At 40.2% G+C, this 25,318-nt stretch overlaps 1 long non-coding RNA gene across 1 annotated transcript; it reads left to right on the top strand.

Annotated features, from left to right (window-relative positions):
• Positions 1-4,393: 4,393 nt before the first annotated feature.
• On the top strand, positions 4,394-16,769 carry LOC144583548 (uncharacterized). The gene is made up of 2 exons (XR_013537374.1): positions 4,394-4,424; positions 10,916-16,769. It is a non-coding gene; the product is annotated as an uncharacterized LOC144583548 (long non-coding RNA).
• The last annotated feature ends 8,549 nt before the right edge of the window (positions 16,770-25,318 follow it).

Genomic DNA, 25,318 nt, shown 5'->3' with positions numbered 1-25,318 from the left:
CAGATGCCTCCCACATGCATACACGCACCCCCACCTGCCTCCCGCACACATTCCATGCATGCATGTATGCCTGCAGGCACGCTGCACATATGCACATACAAAAGCATGGGCGCATGGATGAATGCCACCCACCCACCCCGGTCCTTGGGAGAATAATGTTCAACTACACCGATCCCTGGTATCAAAAAGGTTGGGACCCATTGTTTTGGATAGCTTGGACCCAAGCCGTTTATGGTTTTGTAGGTTAAAACCAGCACTTTGAATTGTGCCCAGAAACAATCGGCAATGAGGGAAATTACAAATTACATATAAAATATACATTCTGGAGCACATGGCGGGAAATGGGTTTATACTTTTGTAAAAATGCAAACTGATGTGGAATCAGGCTTTGCTTGGCTTTGAATGTTTTAGAAAGCAAAACTAAGAGATTTGTTCATATTTAGTTCTGACCAACAAATAAATTTTAGACAGACTCCTACTGCTTACATACAGAGTTACTTACAGAGTATGATCAACAATGTAAATCGGAGTGGCAAATTGCCACTAATTAAGCAGTCATTCCTTTTTACATGCCAAATCATATGAGTGGGGTGTCACAAGTGACTCCTTTAACTTCCAGCCATTTGCCACTGTGGCTTACTCTGCTGTATTTATGTCAATGTACAGTATATAAGCTATAGGATTCTAGCTTTTATGTTTGTTCTTATTTGAGTGAGACTTCCGTTTTCTTCCTTTACACCCTGTTCTTAAACTTAGTTGTACCATTCTTGATTTATGATAAACATTGTATCTGAACCCCTGTTATTGCGGGTTTGAGCAACCCTGAGTGTTCTGGAAAGGTTTGTGACTCTCCATACTCAATTTAATCTTCTTTCCACCAATCTTATTTCTTCAGAACCTTCTCCTTTTGAAGTCAAGTGTGACTATGCTGAACAGCCTTGGCAGTTTTCCACTTCATTTTAAATGGGAGCTGAATATACTGACTGTATGTTGTACTTTCATGATATAAAACACCATTCTTTTTCTTGTACTAACACAAATGTGTGAGTAGATTCTTCATTGTAGTTTTTCCTCAATGTCTATACTGCCTTCCCTATTGTAGTTATATTCCCAGGATGTCAAGATTTGAAATTTTGTATATATAGGATGCCTTTTTAGGCTATAAGTGCTTATATTTTTATAATTAAATATACTTTTAAAATATTTTTATTGTATCTTTTTTGCTCCTGCATTGTAAATGTATACATACTGTAGTGTCCTCTTTTCCCCTTTAATAGGCTAAGTGGTGCTTTCTGTTTGCTTATTGCTGTGCTATGAGGCTGTGGAACCCATTAGGATTGACGGTGCTTTCTACAGCCTGCCATAGTAAACAGAAAATAGACCTTATGAATACCAAACTTCCTTCCACTCTGCCTCTTGATGTACAAAACAACCTGAAACAATGAGTGAGTTTTATTCCATTTTAACATGGTACAGTAATATGTTAGCCATTTTGTTTTTACATACAAGCTAGGTAGTGGTAATTATTCAGGATATTCCTTTCCCTTTCTTTATACTTCTCAACCTATGCTTTGTTTCTTCATAGGGTTGAACCTCAAAGCCTAGTCTCAGGCTCCCAAACTGGAAGTGGCTCCCTCACCTTTAGTATGCCACCCATATATCCTTCTTTGAGGCTTTTATATTATGTTTCCCTTTATGGCTCTCTTTCCTCAATAACAGGAGAGGTGTTGATGGACTTGGGACTTGCCAGCTGCGTTGTATTCTGTTTCTTGGGACACTTGATCATGCTTCCTAGGTGACTGAGGGCTAGGCCCAACCGCTGACATCTTGGTGTTGTCCCTCCTTGACAATGCCTCTTTCTTGCCTCCCTCCATTTGGCTTACTTCAGGGTCCTCCTCTCCCCTTTCTTCCCATAGTCTCAGAAAGGAATCCCATTCAAGCCCAAGGCCCTTCAGGTTCAGGGCTGACTTTTGTTTCCCTCTTTGCCCTCCAAAGGTTTAACTCTCCCATGCCGTATCTCTGCCCTTACAGGTTTCCCTTTTCCATCTCCCAGTTACCAGGCAACAGGGAGGTGACATGCCAATCTGCCTAATATTGAGGTACAGGGACTGGAGACCCCCATACTCTGCTTGTCATCAGTGGGGCTTTTCACATTCTTGAATGAAAACTCTGCTTAAAGTAATTTATTTGTTATTTTCAACATTTTAAAAAATGTTACAACTCACAAGCAGTTATGTTTTATTAGAGGTAGTATGTATATGAGTGCTCTGAGTGCTCACTGGAAGGAGAGATCCTAAAGCAGAGGCTCCAATACTTTGACCATCTCATGAGAAGAGAAGACTCCTTGGAAAAGACCTTGATGTTGGGAAAGTGTGAGGGCAAGAGGAGAAGGGGGCGAAAGAGGATGAGATGGTTGGACAGTGTCATCGAAGCTACCTACATGAATTTAACCAAACTCCGGGAGGCAGTGGAAGACAGGAGGGCCTGGCGTGATCTGGTCCATGGGGTCACAAAGAGTCGGACACGACTAAACGACTAAACAACAACAATGTATTTGAGTGTGAGAAAGATGGTGAAAGGGAGCCACCTCAGGCCCATGTGTTGTTCTTAGAAAAAAGGGCAGGAAAAGAGAGGGAGGAGAATGAGGGGAAAGGAGATAAATTGTTCCTTGGAGCCAGTAGAGGATGTGAGAAGCCTTTTTTAATCTGAAAAGAAAGAAAGAAAGAAAGAAAGAAAGAAAGAAAGAAAGAAAGAAAGAAAGAAAGAAAGAAAGAAAGAAAGAAAGAAAGAAAGAAAGAAAGAAAGAAAGAAAGAAAGAAAGAAAGAAAGAAAGAAAGAAAGTTTAGAGGAATGGTAGTGTGTTTGAGCTTCAGAGGTCCAGAGTGTGGTCCCTATATCACTGGAAATTGTCTATCCCCATGCAGAGTGAACACCCTGAAGCCAAAACCATTCTGCAGTTTTAACGAGAGGTCTCACAGAAGATTAAAAATGCTATCAAGGTTGTAGTGAGCAAATGTGTCTTGTTTGTATTCCATCTGATCTGCAGGCAAATAAAGGTTTGCAGTTACAAGGGCAGACTAGGGAGGCAACATTTCACCCACATAGGATGTTTCCTCCATTTCTTATAAAAATGTCATGGCATGATGATAGAATGTTTTGGATAAAACACGCTACTTACTTTATGCTTAGAAGATCATGCAGGCATTTGTAATGCTACATTTGGCAAGCTGAAGAATGAGACAAATCTGCTATCACTATTAATTGCAGTTTCTCCCATAGAATAATATGCAGTGGGATTAGATGGCTAGAAAAAATTGCCACCAGAATCTTATTATGTAGGCAGTAAGATTTACATTCTGAAGAAGCAACTTGGTAAATTAACTGATGATCGTTTATGGAATACAGGGGCAGTCACAAAAGGATATATCTTGAGTCCGTACAGAGATCCAATGTCAATATAATGTTTGTGGTTTCACTTTTCAATTTACCAGCTGCCAAAAACAACTGAGAGTGTGGTTACAAATTGAAAAATTCCTTGAGGAGCCATGGGGCCAAAACATTCTCTTTAAGCTGGACTCTCTGGGAATGCTCCTCCAAGAAGGACCGGAGCCAGGCAAGAGCCAGGCCACTGATCCCCAAGTCAGAAAGCCGTCCCAGGAGGATACCACGGTCAATGGTATCAAAGGCGGCTGAGATATCAAGGAGAACCAACAAGGAGATTTTACCCCTATCAGCCTCCCTCAGTAGATCATTAAGCAGGGTGACCAATGCCGTTTCCATACCATGGCACAGCCTGAAGCCTGACTGAACGGATCCAGGGCATTGGTTTCATCCAAGAGAGCCTGAAGCTGATACAACCTTGCTAAGGAAGGAAACATTGGCGATGGGCCTATAATTGCCAATGTTGTCTGCCGCCAAGCTCAGTTTCTTCCTAATGGGCCTAATGAGTGTCTTCTTGAGGGCAAGGGGAACCCTGCCCTCTTGGGGAGACCTATTGATTATTGCAGTGGCCCATTCAGTTGTCACAGGCCTGGCCGCTTTGATTAGCCAGGCCGGGCAAGGGTCAAGGGAGGAGATTGTGGCACAACAACGATCAAATACCTTGTCAACCTCAAGTGACGTCACTGGCTGAAAGTGAATAATTCTCACCAGGCAAGACGGTGCGCTGGATGTCTCGGCTCAAACATAATACTTTGATATTCATTGTAAATAAAATACTGTACAAAACTAGAACCAATGTTTCACCGTTGCTTGTCCATAAATATCCAAATCTCACAACTGATTCCCAGTTGTCCCCTCCCTTCCTATAGCTGAGAAACAAACAAATTAGTTCAGAAATGTCTCATCCTTTTAAAGCAAAACCAACTCCTCAGCTATTTCCACAATGCCTGAGAAAACAGATCAGCCAGGGAGCATGAGCAAAGGTCAGCAAACTAGCTATAATCAGAACTGAGTTATTTTGAAGTCAAATGTGGGAGACAAATGTGGAACCCTGCTGGGCTCCATTTTTCAAATGCTGACTGTGTTTAAGTCTCACTGTAAAGAAAGTAGAAGGCAGACTTTAGCCTTGTTTCTTTAATGTTTCCTAATTGCAATTCCATTTGAAGGAAAGCAGGCTGGAATTCTTGCCCTAGCTGCTTTCACAGGCTGCCTTTATCTACATAAACATTTCCTGTTCTGCTTTCTCATCCTTCCCTAGAGCCCTATAACAATTTCCTATCATCATTTTTCTCCCATTTCTTTCACTTAAGTTCAAGTTGTTCCTAAAGTGTAACAAGTCTAGCTATGACATTTGTTTACACAGTATGTCCCACTTTAATTACCACAGACACATTTCTGCCTATTTACCCTTGAGTTAGTATCATTTGGCTCCTTTTGTTTAATAGATGTCATGTCACCATAATAGGACATTCTTGTGAGCTTCTTGACAAAGGAATGTGTATGGATTGCAATCAGGTCCAATCCTATCTTTCTCCTTCAGCTGTTGTGGTGTAAACTGCAACTGCTGCAGCATGAAGCAAGAAAGACAGCAAAACTAGACAGTCCTGTCACACTTGCCTCTAGAACGCAGAGGAAAGTCACTTTGTCAGGGCAAACAGAAACTGTACAGGGAATCTGCTGGTTTGCAAGTCACAAGGATGATGCAAATCCTTTGTTACAACAACTTCTTTGGCTACCAATGTGTTTCTAGGCACAGTTCAAAATGCTCCTTATACAACTTAGGGTCAAGCTATCTGAAGGGCCATTTCTCTCATATTAAGCTGCCAAAATGTGGAATTCATCAAGGGAGGCCCTTTTCTTTGCCCCACCATTCTCAAAGGCACAGTTGGGTGAGATGCAAGAAAGGATTTTTTTTCAGTAGCTGTTCTCAGACTATGTACAGTACTGTATCTTCTTGTTATGAGAAACTAGGCTGGTCCCCTTCCTGTTGTCCTTCTACCAGCCAGCGAATACTTTTTTATTCAAGGAGTGACTAGATAAGTATTTGTCATGCTGTATTTCTTACTATGCTTTTCAATATTTATTCTGTCAGCTATACGATCCTAGCATTAATCATAAGGTCCATTTTTTGGTCTATGTGGTATAATTGTCCAGCCTCTAGGTCTTGGGGTGTATTTTTGTTTGTTTTTGTAGTGTTTCAATTTTCATTATTTTGACTTGCTTTTGGCTTGTGTGATTGCCTTTATTGGTTGTTTGGGGTTGTTGTTCAGCTTGTTCAGATAATATAACTGATGATGCGTAGATTGCCGGTGGGTGAAGGTAACCCCTGCTTCTTTTCCCTGCCTTCTTGTACTGGAAAAGATTATAAGTGCAATGCAGTTTTAAAATTATCTTAACTCTAAACAGGTAGGGCATGAAAAAGATAGGTAAACCAAGATATGATCATCATCTTAATTGAAACAGTATAGCTTTATAGTGATAGCCTATATTTATCCAATTTTTTCATGTCACAAAGAGATGGGTTTTTAATTATTATACCTGTCGCAGCATTGAAAAAAGGTGACAGGATTGGGTATCCAATCACACAATATTTTATCTGTCTGACTATACAATTGTTCTCATAAGTAGGCAGTATTGGGTCACCAGAAGCCAATAAATTCAAGTGCTTGCTTCTGGCTCTGCCCTTCATCATACTGGTGCCTTCTGGTCAGGATTTGGGGGGAGAAGTCCAGCGCCATATTCAGCAAAATTACCAGGAGCACACATACACCCCCAGTTCCTCTGAATTTAGTACACCAGTTTTGTTGTGAGGAATAAACATTACCATTTAAAGAGGAGCCCTCCCCCAGTATGACCATTACCTCCAGAGTCTAACATCATGTAACTGCATCTCTGACCAAGCAAGTATCTGCTTGATTGTAGAAGCTGCTGTGGCAATCTGACAAAATGATGGCTGCAGCCAGGACCATTTCACTAAGAGAAGCTGAATAGATGGCTATCTGAGCCTTGCTTCAATACTAGTGACAGGATAACCTAATCTTCTCTGTCAGAGGGCAGCAGGCCAGTTTAGGAGAGGCAGAGAGATTACACGGTTCTGTCCCCCAGAAGGGTTGCCATTCATCTATAAACAAAAATGAGGACAAAAAAGACACTGATTTGACAAAATTGCATATCCTATTTTATATGTGCAGATCCAAAAATGGACATCATTTTAGAATTTAACCAGAACTACAATGCAAGAAGATCAAACCTATCAATTCTGAAGGAAATCAACCCTGCGTGCTCACAGGAAGGACAGATCCTGAAGCTAAGGCTCCAATACTTTGGCCATCTCATGAGAAGAGAAGACTCCTTGGAAAAGACCCTGATGTTGGGAAAGAGTGAAGGCAAGTGGAGAAGGGGACGACAGAGGATGAGATGGTTGGACAGTCTCATCGAAGCTACCAACATGAATTTGACCCAACTCTGGGAGGCAGCGGAAGACAGGAGGGCCTGCCATGCTCTGGTCCATGGGGTCATGAAGAGTCAGACACGACTTAAAAAACAACAACAAAAACAATGCATCTCACATGTGTGGCCAAGATAGTGATCAAGTGCATTGTATACCCACTGAGTCTGCTGTCCAGGTGATATTCAGAGCAGATGGCAACTTCAATGTCCCTGATCAACTTCCTTACAGTTCTTTGAGTTAGATTTGGACTAGAGAGCCCTTCAAGTAAACTACAACATCTAAAAGATTGCCCTGTGACAGCCTTGAAATGGAGGACTGTCCTCCCTAAAAGAAGGCATGTGGTCCCAAACTCCAACAGAAGAGAATGTCAAGGGGCACAGGAAGAATATTCAGGGCTCTGCTATTGCTCCCCAGCACCTTTTACCTGAGACCACTGCCTCACTGTGCCAAAAGGTAGGGTTAGTACCTCACTAGCTGATCTCAGAGGGTGCACAAATTCATATCCAAATTCTGTGTTCACTCCACCTCTAAATCCATCAGACTCTGCACCAGCTCACCAGTCTGCCTGTCCATTCCTAAGCTATGATTTTATTCATAGGAGAAAATCCCTAGAAATTAGCTTCTCAAATGTGAAATTCAACCATCCTGCTAATAGAGATATATGCCATCCCCTGAAGGGAAAGCTCAGTTGTTGCCTCCAGACAACAGGCCTTTTGATGACCTTCCGGCCAGGACCTTTATCTCAGATTGCCAAGCTCATATTAGAAGTGGCAGATGTGGAAAGGACTTATCCTGAGCTCCTTTCAAGGCTTAGGAGAGAGAAGCTGAAGCTAAACCCAGACTCAATCTCAAACTATAGCAAAGGGATCATGTTGTAGAACCGTGGTCATACAAGGAAACAGTCTGCCACCCATTAGTCACTCATTAATTCTTATTTTGTGATTGAATAAGGTGATTGCCATATAGTCTGTGGTACTTTTATGATGTAATATTACCACAGGATAATGATACTGGTGGTACTTGCTGAGGGAAGACTTTTAACACTGCCAGTCAGAAGATCATGTACAGATAATATGAATTTCCCTCTTTCATTCTGTCTTTTCCTCCAGTATGAAAAAAGACAGGAAGAAGAAGGAAGAAAACAAAGTTACAAATCAGAGACAATTATACTTAGACCCTCTGTTCTGGGAATGAGGCAGGGCATTTTCCAATTCTGGTTAGTTAAAAAAAATCGGTGGCACAAAGTGAGGTAAAGACACATCTCCAACTGCTACAAAAGGTGCTTAGTGCAGAGGAGATCTCTTTTTTTCATTGTGTGCTATAATTTACATAGCAGCAGGACAGAAAAATAAAACTGCCCAATGTTGCCGCAATTAAAAGGGCACAGGTATGGAATCTGTGATGCTAAAGATGCCAATGAACTATCATCCCCTCATCCCTCAGCTTGGGACAGGCTGGTGGGGATGATGGGAGCTAGAGTCCAACAACGTCCAGAGGATTTTTCAGTCCTCTATGAGTAAGTTGGCCCCACTTTACACAGTGCTTCCTACTTCAGAGCAAGCAATGCACTGGAACTGTGTTTCAACTACACATAACCTTTTTCACTGATAATGCTTCTGGTCAAAAATTGTCTAATTATTTAAAAAAATATTTTTTTAAAAAAATAATTTGTTTTAATTTTACCTATATTTCATATAGGTAAAATTGGACTTACCTATATTTCATTGTGCTCTGCTCTGATAGGTGGGCAGGCAGGTGGGGAGGCATGCAAAGAGGAAATGAACAAACCTAGCAAGTATAGAATGGATACCAATACAATGATAAGTATCACAAAACGAGGCATAGTTCATATGCTGGTTAAACAAAAAGTAGAATGGTTTGTTTGTTTGTTTGTTTGTTTGTTTGCTCCCTATCTGTCAGCCAAGGCCACTTAATGCTTTTGTACAACCAGTTTCAAGTCACTTCATTTTCTATTATATCACTGCAAGTGTAATCCACCAAATATTGTGTATTAATTTAAAAGGTGAAATTGATCCCTTCCTTCTTATCCTGGAATATTTTATCTACTACATGCCTTTCCAAGCTACTTCATTTAAATATGTTGAATCCATCTCCGTACACTCTGCTGGTTACCAACCGCTTAAACTAGGACAGCGGTTGCCTGTTTTGGGTGACCAAGGACTCCAATTCCAAAAAGCCTTCACCAGCACTCTGTGCTCTGGTGTAGTTTGTTTGGAAGTTGAGTATTTATGGCTGTGTGAGCAGCTTTTATCCTTTTTCAGGAGATGGGTGATTAGTGTGTCTTGTTGTGGGTGTATTGTTCTGATAAGGAGGAGAGATTATCTGTCACTGTGATTGATGGGTGTCATTAGCTGGTCTTTTGTGTGTAGTGATCCCTGGTCCTTGTGGCTGGGTAGAGTTTGTTGACCTTTTACACGCTGTATTTTTCAGAGGTGGGAGCCAAGTTTTGTTGAGTTTCAAACTTTCCTCTTTTTTGTTGAAGTTCTGCTGGTGCTTGTGGATTTCAATGGCTTCCCTGTGCAATCTAACATAATGATTACTGGTGTTGTCCAGTATTTCAGTATTTTGAAATAGAATTTCATATCCAGCTTGTTTTAGGGCATGTTCAGCTACTGCCAATTTTTTGGTTGTTTTAGTCTGCAGTGCCTCTCATGTTCTTTGATTCTGGTGTGGATGTTTCGTTTTGTGGTTCCGATATATACCTGGCCACAACTGCAAGGTATCTGGTATACTCCTACAGTGGTGATGGGGTCCCTTCTGTCCTTTGCTGACCATAACATTTGTTGTATTTTTGTGGAGGGCTTGAATACTGTTTGTAGGTTGTGTTTTTTCAAAAGTTCCCCCAGGCGGTCCATGGGGACCTGCCATACATCCCTTTGATGTATGGCAGAAATATTTTATTTGTGGGTGGCTGTTTTTCTTCTTCAGTTTGGTGTTGTTTTCTTGGTTTGATGGCTCTTGTGATTTCATTTTTGGAGTAGCCATTTGCCTGTAGGGCCCAATTCAGATGGTTGAGTTCAGTGCTGAGAAACTGAGCTTTACAGTTCCAATTTGCACGGTCTACCAGTGTTTTGATTATGCCTCTTTTTTGCTGTGGGTGGTGGTTGGAGTTTTTGTGTAGGTGCCGGTCCTCAAAATCCACAAGGACTGAATCCCACTCAGGCCCATTGTAAGTGCCATCAGCTCCCCAACATATGAATCAGCCACATACCTAGTGACCCTCCTACAGACCCACATTGGGCAAACCTCATCCTACATCAAAGACTCAAGACATTTCATACGTTATTCACTTTTTTATTCCTTGCAATCTGGCATAGTACCAGTGCAGTATGCCAGTTAGAAAAAAAACTAAAACACATTGGACTGCAAGCTTTCCCTGCAGCTTGACACATGTGCAGGGAGACATACACCCAGAACAAGACACACTAATCAGCTATCTCCTGAAAAAGGACAAAGGCTGATCTCACCACCATAAATACTCAACTTCCAAACAAACTACACCAGAGCACAGAGTGCTGTCTTCTGAAGATACCGGCCACAGAGACTGGCAAAGCGTTAGGAAGAACAACCTTCAAAACATGGCCAAAGAACCCGAAAAATCCACAACAACCATTAATTTATTCACTTTTTTATTCCTTGCAATCTGGCATAGTACTAGTGCAGTATGCCAGGTAGAAAAAAACCTAAAACTCATTGGACTGGAAGCTTTCCCTGCAGCCTGACACATGTGCAGGGAGACAGACAGACAGACACACATGCACACACGCGCGCACACACACGCACACACACAGACACAGAGAGAGAGAGAGAGAGAGGGAGAGAGGGAGTAGAGAAGGAGAGGGAGCCAAAGAGCCAACAGTCAGGGCTGGTAAGAGGAAAAGCAGAATAGTGAATGGCAAAGAGAAACTGATCAAACTGAGACTATCAGCAGCTTTTAGGTTTGTGTAGGAGGAAGCGCTTTCCTCCACCCAACACTGATCTCTCGGCTTACTCTCTTTTCAGGTTGGACTGCAAGGTTTTCCTGCAACCTGTAGCCCGGGATCCTGGCATATGTTACTTGACAAACCCAACAGACACAATTCATACTGACAGAGGCATTCACATATGTAAAAGAAAACACGATTCAACAAAATCAATTTCAAAAGCAATTTAAAGTGAATGACCTTCTTGTGGCTGCATAAAATACCACACTTTGCAATCAAAAACATGCTTCCTAAGTGATTATAGTTTCCAGTGGAGATTTTGGGTTTTAGTGAGACATTCAGCTATCTGGTTCAAGCAGCTCCGTCTACTGTATTCCCTTTCCCCCCCTCTTTTCCTCAATTCAAACAGTTGACCACCTTTTCAGTCCCATGAATGCTGAAGAATCTATTGTGGTGAACTGTGGCTGAACAACAGATCCTTGCTCTGTCCTGTATTCTACCCGGAATTGCACAAATACCCCTGATTCGGTTCATTTTTGCACATTTGTCTGAAGACAGTGCGCATATCTAATTTCGTGCATCTTGTGCTGGTTGGAGAAAGGCAGACAGCTGAGAGAGAGAGAGCACTAGCTATAAAGCAGGGAGGAAGCATGTGGTTTTCCAAATGTCAGCCTGCAAACCTGGCCAGCTTTAGATAACATAACCAATAATGAGGTATGATAGGAAATGCAGTCTAACGATATTCTTGATTTTAAATGAAAATGACAAATATTTCTGTATATATGTGTCATGGCCAGGTCAATCTAAATCTAAGTTAAACCAGCAGACGTATCTAAACCTTTCAGCCCACCAGCCCCTCAGGCTAAAAGCTGGGACCTGAAGTGTAACAATCAGTACATGCTGAGGGCTTCAATTATTGTTCCATTTTAGGAGCATCTCCTGCCTGAATTAACTCACAGGTTTTCTTCTTTCCTTCCTAACTTCTCCCAAAACAGCATGAACCTAAAGGAAGAACAGCTGCACCATCAGCATTTTAAACACATTTAGAGAGAATTCCAAGGAGGAAAATTAAATATGCATTAAATTGTGAATGAAAAGAACAAAGAGGTTCAGTGTTACACATGCAGAGAGAATAGCAAAATAAATACATCAGATGCACAACCAAAGAGAGCAAACACTCGGAAGACTCGGGAAGAACATCCATACTAATTGGACAGTGAACAAATCAGCATAATACTTCTTTTAAAAAAAATCGTAAAGAGCAAAATATCCTCATTCTCTCCTATGCATGTTTTGTGTGTGGATGTGGGTGTATACTATTTATTTTATTTATTTATTCTATTTATATCCTGCCTATCTGGTCGATATGACCACTATATGTGTGGGTTCAGAGACTTCACTGTTTTTTTATTTTTTTTCTCTTTAAAAATGCTTGATTATAAAATAACTTTAGTCAGACAAGCTTTTTTGTCAATTTTGCTTCATTCTTTTTCCTTGTTTTCTTTTGTATGAGGAGGGGGGAGGAAATAAGTACACCCAACATGGCTCATTTGATGGAGTATTGTAAACTAGGAAAGTGGCCTATAAATAGCTTCCCCACAATTTATTGTACCCTAAAATTAATAAGATACCCAGTGTGGTGCAGTCGATGGAGTGATGAACTATGATTTAAATCAACTCTCAGCAGTGGAAATTCACTGGAGGTATGGGACTGTTAAAGCCACTCCTTACACTTACTTTGAAAGCCTTATTGGGATTACTATAAATTGGTTGCAAACACAAATTCCTGTACTTTCAGTTTCCTAAAGGGACAAAAAAAAAAAAAAAACCCACACACACACACAAAATCAGCCATGGTGTAATTAACACAATAAACAGATTACAGGAAGAGAGTGGAATCCATGTCAGCATTACTCTTGAAAGTGTATTTTTGCTAAGTAGTGTGAGAAATAGTGACCAGATGGTAGTGTGGTATGGTGGATAAAGACAAACATGTTTTTTAAAAAGAGTAAAAGACAAAAATATGGTGGCACATTAAAGACTGTTATATTGTAATGTGTGCATTTGTGGATCAACTCCACTTCCTCAGAAAAAAATGTTCTGGTGATCTTGGTCCTGTCAATCAATCACTGTCTCTCTCCACATTATCTACCTTACAGATTCTTGTTGGAGTTTTTTGCAACCTTGAATACTGCCTGGAGAAGGTGTGGCTGAGGGGGCCCTTTCTGCACTGAGGTAACCCAGATATTCTTGGACTGCAACTGACAGAAACCCCAGACAGCAGAGCTAGCAGTGAAGGCTTCTGGGAGTTGCAGTCCAGGAATACAGGGGTTACCCAAGACTGGGAACCCTTGTCTATAGGATTGCCATTTTAACTTAGTTTGAAATTAAATTACTATACAGAGAACACAACACTGAAAGCAGTTAGTGCTTTTTAAATAGTGCCACAGTAAACCAGTGAAATCAGAACACTAGGCAAATACATAACAATGACTTCCAGCATGATATACTATATTTTATTGATTTATTCAGTGTCTACCCCCACCTTTCCATATAAAATGTCTATGGTGGGCAAAAATAAATACATGATAAAGTAATACAAGTAATTAAAACATAATTAAGTAACCAATCAAGATAACAATAGCTATATAATAACAGTAACTAACAGTAACTATACTATTGGTTCCTTGGATTTGCTGAAAAAAACAAGCCTGGTTTGCTTCTGAGCATGGAATTGAGGAGGCAGCATCTCAGTTATTGTTGTTTTTGCCTTTGGCAGCAAAATGTTTTCAAACCAGCCTGCCTTTATTACATGTTTCAGCATAAGATTCCCTTATTCAGGTTTGAAAATAGTGAGAGAAATACAGTTGTCCAAGAATTTATGAGATGAGATTTCAGTCCCATTTCTCATCATGAATTTCTTGGAGAAGGGAGGATTTCAACTGTATAGAAGTGCTAACCTGGAAGCAAGAGAAGCTCCTATATAAAAACATGATTGAAGTAACAGTAGAACATGGATCAAAATCATAATCTCCTATTTATTGGCTGAAATCCTGTGGCTTAGCATGGTAAGCCACATTAGAGTAGGCCCATTGAAAATCCGTGGGATTTGGTTAGTCAACTCATCTATAAATTCCATTGGTTCACTTGGGAGTCCAGCTGCCACATATAAGTACACTAAGCAACAGGATTTTAGCCACTGTAGTATAACAGAATCCACTGCTGTCATTTCTCTCCATATCCAGGTGTTCTAACCATTCAAAAACCCATAAGTAAGATTAACACAATGAATTATCAGCTTGTCAAAAGCAGAGACCAGAAAGTTTTGCCATGTAACAGACTTGTTTAAAGCCACCACAAAACTCTTAAATGTCTTAAGTCTTAAATGACTTGAGAAGACAAGTTGATCGTACCTATGTTTAATGTTTAATTACAGAAGGGATTTGGAAGGAGGAGCAACACATGTGAAAGGAGAGGTCTGAGGTTGAGGAACAGAAAACAATTCACATAATCACACACTATCACAAATTATAAGCAGCAGACCAGAAGATCTGAGGGAAAGCACTAATAAAATATCTAAATAATTTGGTGTGGTTTTTGGCACCAAACTAAACTGAGAAACCTGAATGCATATTTTGAATGATGCAATTAATGGCAGTACCACTGGATAGGAAGCAACATAGGGATTACATGGCATGGGGCCATTTTGTCCACTCCCTAACATAAATAAATATCTAGCTGTTGGCTGTCTGCTTTAGCATTGCAAATTTCAAACATCCATTTATCAAGGAGTTTCAGGTGTTAAGGCATAATACAGGGAACTTGTGGCCCTCCAGCTCTTGCTGGACAGCAACTCCCATGATCTTTACCATTGCCTTTGCTGGATGGGCTTCATGGCAGCTGCAGTCCCTCAGCACTTGTAGGGCCACAGGTTGCACATCTTTGGTTGAGCAACACAATTATGGCCAGATGCAAAATAGAAAAGGCAGTGGTTGCATAGAAAAGGGCATTTCAGCCATTGTGGCGTCCACTACACACCTCTCTACAGAGCTCTGCAAAATAACAACATTGTGTACTTTTTGTTTTTGGTCACCTTAGTTCTGGCATATCAGGGAGTTCAAGTCAACTTGATTACATCCAGTCCCTTCTTACAATCAGATGCAACAGAACATCATAGTTGCTTGGTGAACATATAATCCCAAACCCACACAGGTTAAATTAATGCAAATGTGAAAGCAGTTTTAGAAATAGCCTGTGGAAGGAGTGTGCTTAATCCTTTAGATATTTACCTTCTATGTTGAAAATGCTGCCCCCCCCCAAAAAAAACATTTCCCTTATAGTCAAGCATATTTTTAATTCTGAATTCTAAACTATGAGGAAATGCAGAGTTGTCCAGTTAAAAAAGGGCCACACAAAAAGGTAAGTTAGGAAAAATGGTGAATCTGGTCTACAAAGACAATTATTACATTCATGTTTTATTTTATTTATTTCTTCCACTTTTATACCACCCATTTAATGTGAGACAAACCTTCAGGATAGTGGGAATTTTTTAACAGAAGAGAGGAAAGGAAGGACTGTATTGCAAATTCCTATGGAAAAGGTCTCAAACAGTTGGCATGACCTTCTGTAATTCTCTTTCATTGGCAACCATAGAAGAGTACAACTGAAAAGGTCTATACAGTATTCCTTTTTTAGGGAGTTTCAGGTTTCTAGGCCTTGTACAGACAACTTGGGGCCCTCCAGATAGTGCTGGGCTGCAACCGCCATCATCCTTACCATTGCCTATGCTCAATGCAGCTCATAATAGTTGCAGTCCCTTAGCACCTGTAGGGCTGCAGACTGAGCATCTTCAGGGCAGCGTAACTATAGGCAGATGCAAAAGAGAAAGGGCAACTTCAAATATCTCATCATACAGATGCAGTTTCTTCAGTCCATAAGCAAATATCATCACTCTAGATTACAAGGTGATACATGATTCTATGGCCATGTTGCAGGACTACAAAGGTTAGCTGTGGAAAAAAAAAAGGCAACTGAAGTTATTTGCATTCCACTGCCAGACTATACTGCACAGTTTGACAACACAGATTTTGCAGAAGCTGAACGAAAGCTATTATGTCTGGCACAAGAAGAAAAACACTCAAGCCAACAGAAATATATTTCTTGGCTAAACAAATTCCCAGTGTTATTGATAACACTGGAATGTTTCAGGTACACAAGAAAGGACATATATTGGAATGCACAACCAATTTCTTGTTTCTTGTTGCTTCCTATTGTTAATTTTAAAAAAGATGTTGTAGTGTTTCTTGGGAGTCATGATCTTGCTACCCATTGGGTTCTATAGAGGGCATCTCACAAATAACTATGACTACCAGGAAGTACTGTGAGAGCTTTCCAATTAAAAAAATCGGCATAAGGAAGCAACAGGAAACATTGAAGGATAGAGGACCCAATGGTGCAGGTAAGTCATTTGAAAGTCCTTCTTGGAATAGTTTTTAAACCAGAAATGTTTTTGTTGAATATAATGCCAGAAATTGTTGATAAAAATTTAAATATATGTTGCTGCACATATTTACGGCTACAAGGCTGATCTGGGCCCAAAGGTGGAAAACTCAGGAAAACCCGAAGAAAGAGGAGCAACTTAAAAATTACTAGATATTGCAGAAATGGATAGACTGTCAGAGACATTACGTGACAACCCGAGAATATTGTTAAAGAAAGCTGGAAAATGATTTATGATTGGGCCCAGAAACAGATATGAGTAGAGAATATATTATAGATTATGGATTCTAGTATTGTATCACAGTCATGAAGTCAAGAGTATATTAGATATTGAATGAAAGCAAATACTTCCCTGTGTTTATGGTTTCTTTTGTTTTGTTTTACCCCCTTTTCCTTCCCTGTTGTTGTACTTTGTGATGGTTGTTTGTTGATGTGTCATATAATAATAAAAATACTTTTAAAAAAAGAGAAAATCCTTCCTGGGAGGAGGGAAGCAAAACCTATAGTTGTGCTGATGTACGTTTCTGGGCTACAATACCTGGAATTCTTGCAGAATTGTGGAAACTGAAGTCCAATGGCATGAAAGAGCACATTCCTAATTACTCGTTGTGACGTGCCTCTCGCATGTCCCCAGATTATTTTACTAACCTAAGACCCATGCCACGTTCCCTTTTACGCTGCTACCAGTTGATCTCTGTCAAAATATTTATTTAGAAACATGGAGGTCCATACTGCATATAAAGTTTAACAAAACAGGTTTGTTGGATACAGTTCACATAAACCGGTTCTTCAAAGACTTTAAAGTACTCAGTAGTTTTGCAATCTGTTTAACGCTTAACTCTGTATAAGTTCCACACTCTCAACTGCCTCCCTTAACTCCTCACAGACGAACTCTCCTCTCTGACTCTCTAACTGCCTTCTCACTTCACACTCTCCTCTGACTATCTAACACTAACTGACCAACTGTTCTTATTTGCCTCACCCCTCCCTTCTAGTTTCTCTGGCTCCGCCTCCCAACAACTCCCATTGGTGAATGCAAATATCCTTATACATGAGTCAAGGCAGGGTGATCGCTACACTCATGTTCGTGGACTTGTAAAAAGCCATTTTCTTAGTTCCCTTCTTTCACCAATAATACTCACCCAGAACTTGAAACATTTTTAAAAATGTTTTCCTCTGTAAATTAGAACTTCTCGCGTTACATATTGGATGGAAGCACCCAGTTTTGTTGTCATTTTCATTGTTTTGTCTGGAAAACATGTTGTGTCATATTAACATGCTGCATTCCAGGGGGAAAAACAACAACACAAGGAATTACCATCTGGTTCCATCTAGAGTCGCAGTCACATCAGGGAAATGTCCCACTGTTTTAACAACACTTTCCATATCTTTGTTGTACTGAATTGCAATCATGTGGTATGCATACCTGAGTGAACATCCCAATGTGTTTTAATGTTACTGATTCATTTACTCCTATTTGAATAGTTATGGTCAGCTATACTGTGGTACTTATTTATTTTCTGTCTTGTTTTCTGGGGTGCTGCAGCCCCCCCCTTTTAATTAACTATACAACAATATATAGGGTAGAGGTTTCTGTTCAGTAAAATTGTCTCTGTTGCACCGCTGCCTCTAGAAGGACTTCATTGCACTCAATGGACCCGGCACCCCCATCCAGAGCTGTGTCGCTTGCCAGACAGTAGGCGGACTGATGCAACACCTACCAATGATGCAACACCTACCAATGTCCTGTAATACCTGTTGATTGACATAAATTTAATTACATATTGACATACCAGATCTGACTTTTAAAAAAAAATTATAGCAGGGTAGCCACATGGCAGTAATGGCAGCCACCTACCCTGGTGACATGGCTCTGGAAAAGAATAGATAGGTTTGTGCACACATGTCATACCACTAAGGAACTGCAACACCATCAGAACAAAATAATAGAAGCCTCCCAGCAAGGGGGAAATAAATCACAGTTACAATGCTGGCTGGGTCTATGATTCAATCAATGGTCATGTGTCATGTGATCGGATTAGAAATTTCTACAACAATCTAATGAGTATAATTAGGGAACAATTGCCTTATGTGATCACGCCCTAGTAGTCACTCCTGATATTGCATCATGGAAATACCAAAATATATTTGAACAAAACTGTATTGGTTAGAGATTGACATAAAACCTGAATATTCCTGCAAAATGCCTCTAAAACTGTTACTCACAAACAAAAAAAATAATATTTTTTTCAAATTTATTATTTCTGAAATGTAACCTAGTTACTCCCATGTTGCAGAAAGCAAATAGTTACAGGTAACTCTGCTACTAACTGCTGGATAATTCAATGGTTTAGGTATCTGCTGTGGAGCTAGAGGTTGGGAGTTTGATTCCCCACTGTGTCTCCTTGACAAAGGCTGGACCCTTATGATCCATCGCGTCCCTTCTAGCTCTGCAGTTCTAAAATGATGGTGATTATGAATTATTCTCAAGCTCTGCTATCTAGGCTCCAGGCTCCAGTGCCGCAACTGAAGTTAGTCATCTTAACACTTTTGTCTCAGTTGTTTCCCAGCTTCAAATCATCTAGCATCTGACTACTTTCAACCCCATAGAGAGTAAGGTCACATTTCTTCCTACAGAGAAGGATAAAAGCAGCTGGAGAGTAAGAGTCTGAAGGAGGGAACTGGTAGATAAAAAAGTTGTCTGTCTTCCTTCATGATCCCACAGGCCACATCCAGCCCAACTTTACCCTTTTGTCTGACCTGTTCCCTTCAGCTCGTGCACACATGAGGGTGGGTGGGCAGGGGTGCGTGCATGCAGGGGGGGTGTGTCCGTGCGGGGGTGGGGGTGCAGGCGGGCAGGCATCCGTCTGTGCAGGCAGGTGGTGTGAGTGTGTGCTTGTACACGCGCTCGCGCACACACATTCCTGTTCCTTTGGCCCTCAAAAACTTTGAAAATATCTGGTGTATCGCTCACTGTAAAAAGTTTGGAAACCCCCTGCCTTAGAGATTTAAAGGAGGCAAAGACACATTCATGGAGGATAATGCTGCTTGTTCAGGTGTACATCCATGCTTGGAGGCTGAATGCCTCTCAATGCCAGTTGTTGAGGAACATAACTAGAATATCAGTGTGATTGCCTATTGTGGAACAAAGTTGCTAAAATAGGCTATTGGTCTGATCCAGGACAGTTCTTTCTGTGGCCTTAAATCAGGAATGGAAAGCCTACCAATTTTGGTGTGCCACAATTCCCATCATCCCTCACCATCACCTACACTAGCTACTGTGATGGGACTTGCATTACAGCAACACCTAGAGGGACATATGTCCTTCCCCCCTCCCCAGTGTAACCGGATTAGTTCTTAGGGAAAGTTTTTCGGCTTTATTTTAGGCTTTTTTTCCCTTTGAAAAAGCAACATGCATGGAAGCCACATCACAGGAAGTCTTCACCTGATTGCATCCTAAGAATTAATTTTAAGAAAGAAACTCTACAATGGCACCTTGCATTCCATTCCAACACAGCCTCTTTCATCATTTCTTATTCATGAATTATGGCAAATCTCCCATCAGATTATTTTCTTCCCTTTTTCAGCACTTGGACAATTGCTAACGAAAGAGCCATTCATACTTTTGCACAGCTTTGCTATTGTTTAATTGAATATGTATAGGCATAGAAATACTACACATGGCCGACAACAGTTTAATAATACAATGGGATTTATTCCCTAACCCTGCATTAACAAGTGGTTTTTGTTTATAAATTAATCAGCAACACTTGAATCATCTTGACATCACATCTTATCTTAGTCATGGGAAATGGAATGTGTGACCTTCCAGATGTTATGCCACAGTTTCAAGGCCTATATTAAAGGGGTGATCACATCTGCGGTCCAACAACCACTTGAATGCCACATTTCCCTATCCCTGTCTTAACATAAAATCTTTTTAGCTCTTTTCCAAATGAATAACCTGGTAAGGATACTAGTAGAAAAGTAACTTGAACAATCCTCAGTGATCAAGACTAAACTTACAGCTCTTGATATGAGATAACACAATTTTTATGAGCCAGGTTCAAACAGAGCTGTAATAGACTGTGGAATGTGGATCTGGGTTTCTGTGCTTATAATGCCAGCTTTTATACCCAGGAAGCTTAATCCCCCCCAAAAAAAATTAGTCATCAACATTTTTAGGTTCATCAAAAAAAGTAACCAAATCCTCTGTTTTTTTATGTATCACGCAGAACTATCCTACAAAATTTCAGTCTGTTTTCTATACTCCACAAAGACTTGTCACCTAATATCTTCTCAGAACACACATTCTTTATTTTGGTAGGTTTCTGGCTTCACATTATGAAGGGTGAAAGTAGGTAACAATGTCAATTAGATAATGCTATGATATCTAAACATAATAAAAAAATACTAGTGTACTTAGAAATAAGGGGTTGCTTTTGCATATTTAGATTTTCTTTTTTCAAATAGCTAATGATAGCCTAGTTTTGATTAAAGTCTACTGAATGTTTAGGGCAGAAAGAATGGATATGATTAATGATACATGGCATATCTGATAAATATTAAAGAAGGCGTTCAAAATCTGTTTAGCCTTCAGTTCTATTTCTTTTCTGCTTGATGTCAGACATATTCCAAAAGTTATTTGTAAGAAATGAGGATTATCTTTCTAATTTGCAAAAAGATGCAAAAGGAATTTGGGGAAAGCCATAAATACCTTCACTATAGCCCAGGGGAATCCCGGTATTTGGTCAATGTATAAACAAATGCCACAGGTTTCCTCAACTCTAGCTTGAAGGATTCCCAAGGGCACACCCAGAAAGCAGCACAGCAGAAGTATTTCCAAACCTCAGACTTGGCACTCTTGTAGTAGAAAATAGGAGGCTTTGCTGCACCATCATTTTTGCTATGAATATGCATGTTACTTACTGGGCCAAAATCCTGCTTGTCCTGTTTATCAGGCCAGGACACTGTGTGACTTTATTAGACGTTTGTGCAGCTCTCCCCTCCCTTCCCCAGCATGATGGATTGTGCAGGACAAGCACTGCCAACTGGGTCTGAGAGGAAGGGCTGTGCTAGCTATGGAGACCTCACAGCACAAGCAGCCCACTTAGCATATGTAGATTGTCCCACTGCCACACAGGCAGTCCAGCCTCTTCATTGAAAGGAAAGTGAGTGTCATGGGATTTTAAGTTTTGCATTCAAGGTGTAATGCTTTTTAACTGGGAAAATGTAGTTTTCTCTTAACTTAATCCTTGTGATTGCAGTCACGGTATGAAGCATGGTGGCAGCATAAATGTTGCAGGCATTCCCTTGGTATCATTTTTATGTGTATTGTGGTGAGCAGTTCCTTTCCTCACACATTTTTTTTCTCAGTGGTATGACAGCAGTGGTTACAAACTCCATTTTTAACTCCATTCAAATACAGTGGCTGAAATCCAGTACTAAGTTGCAACTAGAGTAAGCCCCTTGAGTATATGGTGAATCACCTCATCAGTAAGTTCCACTGATTCAGTGGGCCTACTCCAATTGTGACTTACTGCTAGATTTCAGCCAGTGAGAGGAACTAGTCAGCACTTGACAAACCTCTCAAACATACCAACTGGTTCTTAGACAAGGTGTATATTCCCTGCTCACCCTGTGAGTATGTAGATGAGTTTTTCTAAAAGCAAAGCAGGCCTTTTATCATCGCTAGGGCACTTTGTGCTGAGATGGTGCTGAAATACTGCTGCTGTGGTGCAGCTACTGCAGTGACAGCAAGAACCAGCAGCAAGGACTGCCTGCTTGTGGTATGTCGGACTGTAGCTTAATTATGGCTAAATTAGCCGGACTAGGCCTCTTGCCATCTGGAGGTTTGCCCATGCTTAGTTTGAAAATATCATCTATTGCCTTTTATAATACAACAGCCATTATAGGTACTACATGTCTCCATTCTGCATTAGATATACAGTCGTGCCTCGCTTAACAATTGCGTCACTTAACGAGGAAATCGCTATACGATTAGGTTTTGCGATCGCAAAATGATGGTTTAAATGAGTTTTTTTCATTTAACGATGATCGGTTCCCTGCTTTGGGAACCAATTTTTGCTTTACGACGATCAGCAAACAGCTGATCATCGGGTTTCAAAATGGCCACCGGCTGAAGAAAATGGCCCCCCGCTGTTTTCTAGGACGGATTTCTCGCTTTACAGGCACCGAAAATGGCCGCCGTATGGAAGATCTTTGCTGGACGAGCAGGTATTCAGCCCATTGGAACACACTGAACGGTTTTCAATGCGTTTCAATAGGTTTTTTCGTTTTGTTTGACGATGTTTTCATTCTACAGCAGTTTCGCTGGAACGAATTAACATCGCCAAACCAGGCACCACTGTATCACATTGTCATATCAGACACTGGGACCCATGCTGAAAAAATACCTACACCATCATATCTGCTAGTAAAGTTCAGTGTTGTGGTATTACATTTTGAAGTGCAGGAGCTCATAATGACAATTCTTCTGGCCAGGCCTGCAGGAGTCAAGAAATGAAAGCAGCTGTGTTTCAACAAACTAGATCCTTATTGTGTAAGCATCGTATATATATTAACACCTTTATGTTAAGCCAATGAGACCAAGTGCAAGCTGGGAACTGGTAGAGCAGTCACTATTCTAACATGCAGATGGACACATTTTGTGCACCAGGGAATAAAATGTGCAAGAGGAAATAGGTTTCTATGTAGTTGGCAGTATAACCTTTAAAGAGGAATGATTATACTGCCAACTGCATAGAAACCTATATACTCTTGCACATTTTATTTCCCTGGTGCACAAAATGTGTCCATAAATAATACTGTATTTATTTTCAGAACAGTAGATGAGGCAAAGATAAATAGAAGAGTAAAATGAATATTGTTACTTCTTTGTCTACATTAAATAATATATTATTGGAACCACCCATTTGATTTGTCAAAAATATAAATTAACTCATATCGAACTCAACAAAATAAAAGTTTATTTAGGTATACAACTGTAGAGGAGCAAATGGCTTTGGCATCATAATTATCAGCAGATCAGCATTAACATCAAAGTGCTGATCCAGCAGATGCCAACTTACAACTATTTGCAGGATGCAATTTGAGTTTGCAGCCAGTTCTCACACAGGGGCTGCAGATTGATGTGGGAGTTCCCCCTTCATCCTGGATGTGATGTGAACTGCATTCCAGCCCACAGCCCCCCTTTTTTCCTTCCTCTATTCCTACCTCTGCTGATTAAGTGAGTTATAAAGGGAAGGGATCTCAATTTTAATTAGAAATTACTAAAATACATCTTTGACTGGATCTATGAATAAATCTGCGATTGGGTTTGGACAGTACTTGCTTTTTAGGAAGAACAATTTTAGCCTGCAACCGCATTGATGGTGTGATGGCAGCACTCAACATTGTTCACAATCCAGATGAGTGGAAACTGTTCATTGATTCATCAAAGAAGAGACTTAAAGCTGTTTTGCTGCATAATAACAATGTTTTGCCATCAATTCCAGTTGGTCATGCAGTCCATATGAAGGAAGTGTATAACATCAAACAACTTTTGAGGTGCATAAACTATGACATCAGTGGCAGCTTTGTGGCAATGTAGCTGCTCTCTTGCTTGGTCTGCAGAATGAATACACAAAATACTGCTGTTTTCTCTGTGAATTGGATAGTTATGCAAGAGATTCCCACTACATTTAGATAGAATGGCCACTCCAACAGTCATTGGAGCCTGGGAGGAAACATGTTGCACATCCAACCACTTACTGAATCAAGGAAAATTTTGTTGCCATCCTTACACATCAAGCTGAGTCTGATAAAGAGCTTTGCCAAGGCCATGGACAAAACACAAGCAGCTTTCAAGTACTTCCATAGAAAATTTCCAAGATTAAGTGAAGCTAAGATAAAGGAAGGTGTTGGTCCTCAGATTCGTGAACTTCTTCGAGATTATTCATTTGACTATGCACTGCATGACAAGGAAAAGGTGGCATGGAAAACTTTCCAGTTAGTGGCGATATATTTTCTCGTAAACCACAAGGCAGACAACTACAGGTTGTTGGTGGAAAAACCTCCTCAAGGCACACAGAAGCTTTGGTTGCAACATGTCAGTAAAGTTACATTTTTTGCACTCTCATCTAGATTTTTCCCCACTGAAATGCAGACCACTAAGTGACGAGCACAGTGGGCAATTTCACCAAGACATTGCAGCGATGGAGCAATGATGGTCAAACGATGGGCAAATACAGCCCGTTCATGAATGCTTGCAGACTATTGCTGGACAGTGACAAGAGATGCTCTGTTTAATCAATACAAGAGACAAACTAAGAAATGCCAAGTAGGCACTGTAGTATGTACATGATAGTTTTTTGCCTTTTGTTTCATAATACATTTTATTTATACAGTATAATCCTTTTGCTGATTTTTAAAGTTACATAAACAGGACACTTGAAATATTATCATGTAAAGCAACCATAAATACATTAAAAGGCCCAGGTTTACAATTTTTGATAAAAATTCTACTATCTACACAATATATGTAGATGCAAAATGTAAAAAATATCTTGGAAACAATAGCCAATCAGTTGTTTTAATTGTCATTTTTGAATTCAGCAAATCAAAATACAAAATAAATAGCACATTTTATCTCTGAAGCAGATAACTTAAAAAAAATTATAGACCAGTTTAAAAAATACAGTACTTCAAATTTCCCTGTTTTATAAATGGCACAAATCCTGTGGTATTTGACTATGTAGTTACAGCCATAACTTCACATTTTCACAGTTGTGCACAAGGATAAAAACGTTTGCTGCCAGTTTTTCATTGGTCATTGCCAGTTTTTCATTTTATTTCATTGAATATTGCTTTTCTCAAAGAAGACATCTATGATGCTTTGACAGGTGTCAGGTTTGACAGAGGGTTTTAATGCTTTCAGTGTGTGTGTGTATTTGCTCATTCTTGTAAACATTTCTACATTCTT

The sequence above is a fragment of the Pogona vitticeps genome, chromosome 6 (assembly GCF_051106095.1).
Source record: "Pogona vitticeps strain Pit_001003342236 chromosome 6, PviZW2.1, whole genome shotgun sequence".
NCBI classification, from domain to species: Eukaryota; Metazoa; Chordata; class Lepidosauria; order Squamata; family Agamidae; genus Pogona; species Pogona vitticeps.
This window is presented reverse-complemented; position numbering and strand designations above follow the sequence as displayed.